The following is a 10,859-nucleotide window of genomic DNA, read 5'->3' as shown; positions in this document are numbered from 1 at the left end:
GGTCTCCTCTTTCCACCTCAATGAAGACATTGTCCTTCCCTCTTTCTGCCCGAACCCTTCTTACCCTCGTGAGATTCTTCTCCACAAGCTGGACTTTGTTAGGGCCCTCCGCCTGTAAATTTCAAGGACGTCTCGCTTCAGAAACTCAGATTCTCTGTTCGAGCTTCCATCTGGTCCACGGAGAAGTCTTCCCGCTTCCAAGTCCTCCATTGCTTGATGGATCCGCTCTGCCGTCTTGGAAGTCTACCGGGTAACGGGCAGAGCACGCCCACTCAGGATTACGGCCCATTCCACCAGGGTGGTGGGGGCCTCCTGGGCGGTCTGCCACCAGGCCTCAGCGTTGCAGCTTTGCAAGGCAGCAACCTGGTCTTCACTTCACACCTTCACTAAGTTCTACAGGGTTCACACCTATGCTTACTCAGATGCAAGCCCTCGGTGGATGGGTTCTGCAGGCTGCAGTGGCCCGAGGTCAGCCCTGAGAGTGATAATATACCCACCCATGGGACTGCTTTAGGACGTCCCATGTCTTCTGTGTCCCCCAATGAAGCGATAAATAAAAATAGATTTTGGGTACTCACCGTAAAATCTTTCTTGGAGCCTTCATTGGGGGGATACAGCACCCGCCCTTGTGTTGGTTACCTGTTACTGTTAACGGTTGATTCTACTGTTGACTTTCTGTAAAATTGTTTATTTCCTATTATTTTCTCCTTCTGCTTTCTCACTAACTGAGGTACAATTGCCAGTTGGTGGGTGTATACCGCATAGGAGGAGTTAACCTTTTTTGCATAGTGTCGCCTCCTAGTGGCAGCAGCATACAACCCATGGTCTTGTGTCCCCCAATGAAGGCTCCAAGAAAGAGATTTTAAGGTGAGTAGCCAAAATCTACTTTTTTGCCTAGTGTCACCTCCTAGTGGCAGCAGCATATACCCTATGGTTTCCTGTGTCCTCAAATGAAGACTCTGAGAAAGAGATTTTACGATTAGTACCCAGAAATCTTCTTCTTGGAGACATGTTGATTTATATGCACTAGTCACTTTAATGTAAGATCTTGTCTGTATATATGCAATTCTGATGTGACTGTACCCCTTAAAGATTTATGAGTTTGATCATGTGTATATCATGTATTGTATGCCCATTTCAATTCCCTCTCTCTGTTATGTTATTAAGCACCCAATTTTTATGTGTATTCACCAGAGCCCCTTCTCCCCCACCCCTTATTTTGATAATAAAAATATTTGCACATTGTACTCCCTTTCCTCCTGTTTTTCATACAATTACAAATGTAGTATAGTTCTCCTGATATATAGCCATGTTTCTTACCTCATGTGCAGGGCATTGCAACTTAGGTATTCATGGCAACTTACTAATTGTCGCTACATGAGTAGATGTAACCATGAATGCCGAAGCTGCAATGCCCTGCACATGAGGTAAGAGAAACACCACTTGTTGGAGAACAATACCCATACCACACCAATAAATATATGAAAACCACTAATAATATTGTATAGCAATCATAAGATTATAATTACCAGTGTGGGGGTATATTGGACCAATAGGACCATTCGGATTTAAATATATATATATATATATATATATATATATATATATATATATATATATAAAATCCCCAAAAAAGGAAACTGAACAAATGGTCATAAAAACATAAAAACACATTTTCTTTATTAATATTCATTTAAAAACAATTAAACATTTTATGCATATACTTTTTAAAAAACACAACCATTAGCTGGAAGAAAAGGGCGTCACGAAGATAAATGTATGTTTAAACATACAAAGATATGGGTAAAGTGCAAGGGTTAAGGAAGGTTGTTTAAATGTAATTGTATGTAAGAACTTCAAGCACTAGAGGAAGTGTGGCCAGAGGTCATGCCACAAAAAGTCCAGCGCCTGTTGCCACCAAAGCAGCCATTATAACCAGAGTAGTTTACCCAGACCTCAGATTACAAGTGAAATTCATAGAGGGAACCAGTTCTTTATAACGACAAAACAGTCAAAGTGTCAGAATCGACAGAGAGATACACATGGTAGTGAAATATTTACCAGGTAGTTAGTGGAGTACTGTTTCCTAAGTTTAACGTGACGCCCACACCCCCACACATGAGGTAAGAGACATGGCTATAGTAGGCGAACTATATTACATTTCTAATTGAAGGTATCTGCTAATATTATTATTATTATTTTTATTACATCTACATATTGGGATAGGATCTTGAAGATGGGAATTTATGATTTTAAATGCATGAATTTTTAGCTAAAAAGCATTTGAAGTTCATCACTCCCACTAAACCTGGCAGATAGGATTTCAATGCTATTTACCTGCTGATTACCACTCTATGCACTGGTGTAAATTGTATTTTTGTAAGAAATAAGTTCCCTTTAATGGTGCTGAATTGAGAACTGTCACAGTACAATACTGTCTAGATAGGATCAACCTTTCTTGAGATTTTAATCTTACTTTTCTATATGTTTCTTAGGTGTACAAGGCGCAAGTTTTCTTTCCTCACAAACCATGAACAATAGCAATGTGTTCGGTGGACAACAAACCACAAACCCCAATACACAAAATCAGAATGCAGCTATGTTTGGGCAGACAACATTATTTGGCCAAAATGCAACTGTACAGCCTGCCCCTGCATTTGGACAGCCATCTACTGGCCAGTCAGCCCCTATGTTTGGACAGCTCGGTAACAACCAGTCTGTTTTTGGTCAGAATACTTTAAGCCAATCTTCTTCTATCTTTGGACAGACTAATTCTGTCCAAACTACTCCAGCATTTGGCCAGGCAAGTGGTGGACTGTCGGCCCCTACATTTGGCCAGGGTTCTTCATCAGGGACACTGTTTGGTCAGGCTCCTTCTGGCCAGTCTAATTCTATATTTGGGCAGGCCACTGCTGGGCAGTCTGCTCCTACCTTTGGGCACACAGCTAATACATCAGTGTTTGGACTAGCAACATCTGGACAGACAGCTCCGCTGTTTGGACAGTCCAGCTCAGGGCAGTCTGCTCCTTCATTTGGACAGTCCACTAATCAGTCGGCACCTGCATTTGGGCAGGGCACGTCTGCACAGTTTACGCCAATATTTGGGCAGAGCACCCCTAGTCAGTCACCACCAGTGTTTGGACAGACATCTGGTCTAACTGCTCCTGCATTTGGCCAGGTTTCTTCTGCTCCATCTGCTCCAGCCTTTGGACAGGTTACAACAGGACAGTCTGGCTTTACCTTTGGACAGACTGCTAATAATCAGGCTTCTACTACTTTTGCACAACAGTCTTTGGGACAAACTGGTCCTGCGTTTGGGCTGGCAACTACCGGACAGTCCTCTTCCCTCTTTGGACATACAACCAATACTCAAACGCTACCTGCATTTGGGCAGACTTCTACGGGGCCACCTGCGCCATCGTTTGGACAAAGCAGTAACAATCAATCATCTATATTTGGACAAATTACTCCCAGTAAATCTGCATCTCCTTTTGCCCAAGTACCATCTAGTCAATCTACATCTCTCTTTGCCCAAGCGACTACTAACCAATCTGCATCTTTCTTTACACAGCCTACAACTAGCCAGTCAGCCTCCCCCTTTGGAAGCAATACTTCTATATTTTCCCAGGCAACATCTGAGTCATCAGCAGCATCTAGACAGTCTGAGGATGGCTCAAATCAAGGTCCACAATTTGGACAACAATCCCCTAGTAATAGATTTTTGTTTGGCCAGACACCCTCCAACCCGACCCAGACACCTATGTTTGCGCAGAATGTGACTGGACAAAGTTTTAGTCAGGCAGGTTCTACGCAATCTGGGCCAAATAGTAGTAGCCAAGTGTCTGCATTTGGACAGGTAAACAGTGGACAAAGTAATATTTTTGGTCAGTCTCCTGGCTTCCAACCTCCATTTAGTAAGCAAGAATCTGGTTCTATCAGTGCACAACCATCTTCTGCATTTGGAATTGCACAATCTGCACAAGTTAGCAAGACAGCAGCCACTGAGAAAATGTCAATTTTTGGTCAGTCCTCAAATATTTCCACTGTGCAGACTGGAAGTGTATTTGGTACCACGACACAAATAAGTACCAGTTCTAGTGCTGCGGACTCCACTTTTACACAGGTAGCCTCCAATTCAGAGCACAGTTTCAAACCTCCCGCTCATACAACTTTCAAACCAATCCTACCGGGAGCAAATAAATCAGATGAAACATCGGCATCATCTTTTAGCATGCCAAGTAAAAACGAGTCAAAAGATCCACCCCTATTTGGAGCTCCTACAACGTCATCAACATCTGGGAACGTCAACTTCTTCTCTATGTCTTCAGAGAAGAAAAACAAAGGTGAAGCAGGAACACCCAGACCTTCATTTGCAAGTGCCAATAGTAGTTTTACTAGTTTTGTTGAAGAGCCAAGAAGAGAGGAGGGACAAAAAGGAGTAAAAAGAAAACCGGAGTATGGTCGTTCACCACGTAGAAATGATGTCGCCATCTCAGGTGAAGCTTCTTCAGATCCCCATAGCGAACATCCACCTGTTAAGAGGGCTGGTCGATTGAACCGGGATTTAAAAGGAGGAGCAAACATCTATGTCAGGACTCAGAGCTTGTTTGATGTTGTAAAAAGTCAAATGATAACTCATCGGGGAAAAGAAATTAAAAAATCAGATAACGTTACTCCTCAGGCCAAGGTGACCGATGCCGATTCTCCATCAAAAACTCAACCAATTGTAAGACCAATTTCTGCTCCCAATCAAACTGAATCTGTTAAAACTAGCCCAGCGAGTTTATCAAGTCAAGTGACTTTTAATAAGTCCCGTTTGCAAGGTACAGGTCATACAACATCTACCAGAATGGTTTCCTTTTTGGGGCCAAACCAGCAAGGATCTCCCAGAGACTATTCTTCACCTGGGCCTAGTGAGTTGATACCTGGAAGAATTCGACCCTTACTGGAAGAAGGTGAGCTGCTGCCTGAAATTCAAGGTGAGAGCATTTTTTTTCCAAAAGTACATTTTCTGTTATATTATGTCCGTAACCAATTATATTATAAAATAAATAAATCCTGAACTGTAGCGTTGTCTGATATTGTCTTGGAGGCTACACAGTGCTCAGATAAAAATCTGTTACTGACCCTCCACTTTTCCAGCCAGTCTTTGTTGATGGGGTGCAGTGGTGACGTCACAATTACAACAGACCTGATGGCTGCAGTCAATCCTTCGGCTCAGTGTCTTGTGTCTTCATGAGCATCACCACTGAGCCCTGGGATGTCACTAACGCAGAGTGGGGAAAGCGTCAGAAAGCTGCACTTACGGAGGGTTACTAACTTTGATCTTATTTTTCTCCTAGAGTAAACCTATACACACACCATTTTAGATTGGGAAAACACTTATTTGTCTGTGTCCTTATATATCTGTCTCCTTCTTTTGTAAAGTTTTGCTTTTTTTTTTTTTAAACAGCTATCCCCTCAAGCTCTGTGGCTAGCAAAGGAGAACGTTCTGCTGGTGCTCAACACACTGTTCCAGTCTCCCCCAGTGAGATGACCACTTTTTTTATTAGGAATTTGCCTAATAAATTTAATAAAAAAAACATCATGGAGGATTTCTTTAAAAAATATGGGAAGATTCTGCGTATAAACTGCAGGATAAAGCAAAAAATGGCATCTATCCAATTTAATAACCATGTGAGTAAAAAAAAAAAATAATAATATGCTTATACCATTGATTGCAGGGTCATTGGTTAAAGAGGTAATTTGGTTTTGTATTTTGATCTGAGTGAGGTTGGTGACATCACGTCTATACATATCTCCCATCTTCCAAGCGTTAGTGATGAGTATCGTGCCCCTGTTTTATTCATTTAAATTCTACAGATTCATACCTGTGATTAAGGGATATTGAGGAAAAAAAGTAGTTTAAGCTGCGCTCCTGCAGGAAGGGATCCAAGTACACAGATGCAGATTATGGGCCGTTTATTCGACGCTTTTGAAAGTAATCCAACTTCTTCATCAGGATATCACCATGTAACCAAGTGGTCCTTCCAACAGCTGCCACATCATCCAGATCTCTTCAATGTTGAGTGTTCACAACCTCACAAGGAGAGCGAATCCTGTTTATTCTTTCCTGTCTCCTTAGATAAGACCCTATTGTTTGCTCTGCAGCTTTCCTAGACTCATTCTTGCAGCATTGTATTTTGATTAGGAACTATAGGCCTGATTCTAGACCACTAGACCAGCGTTGTTCACCCTGGTCTTGTTGAGGGGCATGCCTCTTCCTGGATCAGGACAGTCAGAGAAGTGGCGCGAACCTTTATGTACACCTTGCACTAAATCCTACCCCAGTCCCTACTAGCGTTAGTTTTGTGGTGTAGCATACTCCACGGCTTGTTGTCATGCCCCGGCTCTATTCACTTTGTTTCTAGCTGAAGAAAAATGGTGTGAGATGAGAACACCAAAAGCTGCAAAATGTTTTGCCAAAACATGACAACTTTTTAAAACTTTGATGAATTGGGCCCTATTAGTACACTTACTAACCAAACCTTGGTGGTTTAGTCCTCTTAGGCAGGTAAAACATATGTATTTGTAAATCTGTATACATAAGGGTATGTTAGCATGGATTTTTTTTTTTTAACCGTGTTTTGATTGCATTATCTCAGAAAATTGCCTTTAAAAAAAACTCCAATCTTCCTATTATTTTTGATGTAAAAGTGACTTGCTTTTCATAAGTTCAGGCTTTTGAGAGTCTTTTAACTTTTTCAAAAAAATTGTCAAGAGGGTAGAAGAAGTGAGCAGACCACTCTTCGGGCTTTTTCCGCTAGGAAGACGCTCCAAACGTTACAATAAAAGTCAATAAGAAGGCTTAAAGGGAACTTGTCACCAGTTTTTCGGCCTATAAACTGTGGCCACCAACACCGGGCTCTTATATACAGCATTCTAACATGCTGTATATAAGAGCCCAGGCCGCTGTGTAGAACATAAAAAAACACTTTATAATACTCACCCAACAGACACGCTATGGTGGATTTGGGTCAGATGGGCATCTGGTGGTGGTGGTCGCAGCTTATAGGCTGAAAAACTGGTGACCGGTTCCCTTTAAAAATGCTTGGAAAATGCCTGGAGATGTTTGTTTTTTTTACCATTTTTTTTTGCAAAAACATTTATATAAAGTAGCAACAAGAAATGTAAAAAGTTGCTTCAGGAAACATTAACAAAATGGAAACCAAATTCTTCAGGATTTAAATACCAAAAAAAATCTGTTTATTCCAGAAGTGGTATCTGCATGAAAAACTTGAAGTTTTCACTTGCTTGAAAAAAATCACATTTGGGATGTTGTCTATGTCTTTACAGAACTCTGCAGCTGCGGCCAAGAAAGCAGGAAAAAAACTATACAAAAATTCTGTTGCGTTTTGGCAACAGAAAAAAACTAGTGAGTGTTTAAATCACCTAATTTATGCGTTAGATGTACCCAGGGCCGGCCTTAGCCTGAACGGTGCCCTGTGCAAAACTGCCCTTTGGTGCCCCCTCTACTGATTTTGTACCCAGTTTCCAGGAAACTGGTAAAGACGGGAGGAGAGAGGACACAGAGCCGAGAGCAGGTGAGGGCGCCCCCTGCTGGATGCTGTGGAGGGAGCCGACAGTACGCAGAGCGGAAGGGAGAGGGGTGGCGCTCCCTTCTGGACCCTGTGCAGGGAGCCTACAGTATGCAGAGCGGAAAGGAGGTGGGGGGCCCTCCCTGCTGGAGCCTGTGCATTAGGAGCAGCAAAGTGAAAGTAAACAGCTCTGCTCCGTGGGCACCCTCTCTGCTGTCAGCCTGCTGGCGCCCTGTGCGACCGCACCACTCGCACATAGGTAAAGCCGGCTATGGATGTACCGCCATGTGGCGCCACTGTATAGAATCACATTATTAAGTTAGTATGCAAGAGAAACAACACTTTTATTGAAGAATCTCAATCAAATGGCGTGGAATGGAGCAGACATGATTGATATACAGAGGTATGGGTGACATATTGCAGTTCTAGTGTTGTCAGAGCCATGATGTGCCTGGGCTCTTAATCTCTGTAAGGCTAAGTTCATGCATCCTGTAGTCATCCGGCTGGTAAACTGATTTCTGCCGGATCTGTTTTTTGTTTTTTTTTGTCATTGGAGTCTATGGAAAAAATATCCAATAATGGATTGCTATTTAGACATCCGTTGCACTTGCATTTGTAATGGGTCTCTTGTTTTCTTAACGGATCCATTACAAATGGACGATAAATAGTAATCTATTAACGCATTCATCCCCCATAGACTCCACATGTTAAAAACTGATCCGGCCACATCCGTTATTTAACAGACAAAAAAGTTGTGTTTGCAGAACTTTTTTGCGAATGGATCCATGATAACGGATGATTACAGGACATGTGAACCCAGCCTAATACTTAATAATTTTTAAGTCCTGCAAAGAAAAAAGGGGCTCAAACAGTGGAGAGAGAAGTCAGACAAAGTGAGCAGAAAGGCATTCCAGCCGTCTCGCCTGTATGCAAACCTCTTCTCCAAGGACTAAAGGGGTAATTCTAAAACACTCATAATCATACAATTAGAAACTTTTTTTTTTTTCCTTATTCTACACTATTGTTTTGGATGTATTTCGGATCTTCTCTTAAAAAGGCTACATTTCCCAAGAATCTTCAGTTTAGTGTTCAAAATCCTGATATCCCATCACCACCTTCAGACTTTGCCTCCTTCACTTCTGCATCTTGTGGGAATGGTAGCAGAGACCTCGGAGGAGATGTCCTTTTGAGATTCTCCTTAAATGGAACATCACAGGAAGTAAAGAAAAAAAAAACGGATAGAGAGAACAGAAGAGAATTTTATAATACAGCAAATTATGAAAGTGTTAGGGCTTAAAATGGATGTTTATAAAGGACATATGTATCGGACAACCCCTTTTAAAAAAAAGTAAAACCACATGTGTATTACTATACACAAGACGTCTGCAACTAACTGGGGTGTGGGTTACCACCCAACCTGCAAAACAGCGGCCGGACTGGAATTTGAAATGGGAGTTATTCCATCTAGCGTCTATTTCAGCAAGAGGAAAACTTTCCTTTGCTGCCTTTATACAGGGAACAATTTTCACTGCTATTATGAACATATTGGGCAGCTGGTGTTTTCAGGAGTCTGCAACTGTCTTTGTTATAGAAAGTATGGGGGATGTAAGGGTGGGCTGCCGTTACTGTTCTTATGGGGGAGTTGCAGGAGTCTGTCTGGACCTGAGCTATCAGCCGAATGTACGGGGATTGCGGATTTGCTGTCATCATTCTGATTTTTATTACAGACCTTTCTAGTACAACTTCACTGTTTCATTCAAATCATTAATTCTGTGTGAAGCAAAACAGCCACATACTCTTCCTTGGCAAAAAAGGAGGATTATTGTTTTTCAACCCTGCTGTAATATATCTAGTGCGACTTTTTTGATTTAGGGTGAGACCGCACTTTGCGTTCCCCTACTTGCAGTTCTAAACGCACGTTTTGGGCTTAATTGATTTGACCAAAGTTGCCTTTTTCTGAACTTTAGCGCTGAAAACGCATGCGTATTTACCAGCCTCCAGTAAAGCCTTGGGACCTTACCTTGGTCCTGTCTGTTCTCCAGCATTCCCCCTTTGAACCCCTACAAGAGGTGTCTCTATCTTTCCTCTCCTGGAAGGTCGCCTTCTTAGTAGCCATCACGTCAATCGTGTTTCTGAACTTGCGGCACTTTCCTGCCATTCTCCCTATCTCGTCTTCCACCAGGATAAGGTAGTTCTTCGGCCAGTCCCATCCTTTCTTCCTAAGATGGTCTCCTCTTTCCACCTCAATGAAGACATTGTCCTTCCCTCTTTCTGCCCGAACCCTTCTTACCCTCGTGAGATTCTTCTCCACAAGCTGGACTTTGTTAGGGCCCTCCGCCTGTAAATTTCAAGGACGTCTCGCTTCAGAAACTCAGATTCTCTGTTCGAGCTTCCATCTGGTCCACGGAGAAGTCTTCCCGCTTCCAAGTCCTCCATTGCTTGATGGATCCGCTCTGCCGTCTTGGAAGTCTACCGGGTAACGGGCAGAGCACGCCCACTCAGGATTACGGCCCATTCCACCAGGGTGGCGGGGGCCTCCTGGGCGGTCTGCCACCAGGCCTCAGCGTTGCAGCTTTGCAAGGCAGCAACCTGGTCTTCACTTCACACCTTCACTAAGTTCTACAGGGTTCACACCTATGCTTACTCAGATGCAAGCCCTCGGTGGATGGGTTCTGCAGGCTGCAGTGGCCCGAGGTCAGCCCTGAGAGTGATAATATACCCACCCATGGGACTGCTTTAGGACGTCCCATGTCTTCTGTGTCCCCAAATGAAGCGATAAATAAAAATAGATTTTGGGTACTCACCGTAAAATCTTTCTTGGAGCCTTCATTGGGGGATACAGCACCCGCCCTTGTGTTGGTTACCTGTTACTGTTAACGGTTGATTCTACTGTTGACTTTCTGTAAAATTGTTTATTTCCTATTATTTTCTCCTTCTGCTTTCTCACTAACTGAGGTACAATTGCCAGTTGGTGGGTGTATACTGCATAGGAGGAGTTAACCTTTTTTGCATAGTGTCGCCTCCTAGTGGCAGCAGCATACAACCCATGGTCTTGTGTCCCCCAATGAAGGCTCCAAGAAAGAGATTTTAAGGTGAGTAGCCAAAATCTACTTTTTTGCCTAGTGTCACCTCCTAGTGGCAGCAGCATATACCCTATGGTTTCCTGTGTCCTCAAATGAAGACTCTGAGAAAGAGATTTTACGATTAGTACCCTGAAATCTTCTTTTTGGAGACATGTTGATTTATATGCACTAGTCACTTTAATGTAAGATCTTGTCTGTA

The sequence above is a fragment of the Anomaloglossus baeobatrachus genome, chromosome 7, assembly GCF_048569485.1.
Source record: "Anomaloglossus baeobatrachus isolate aAnoBae1 chromosome 7, aAnoBae1.hap1, whole genome shotgun sequence".
Taxonomy (NCBI): domain Eukaryota; kingdom Metazoa; phylum Chordata; class Amphibia; order Anura; family Aromobatidae; genus Anomaloglossus; species Anomaloglossus baeobatrachus.
Note: the sequence above shows the minus strand (reverse complement) of the source record.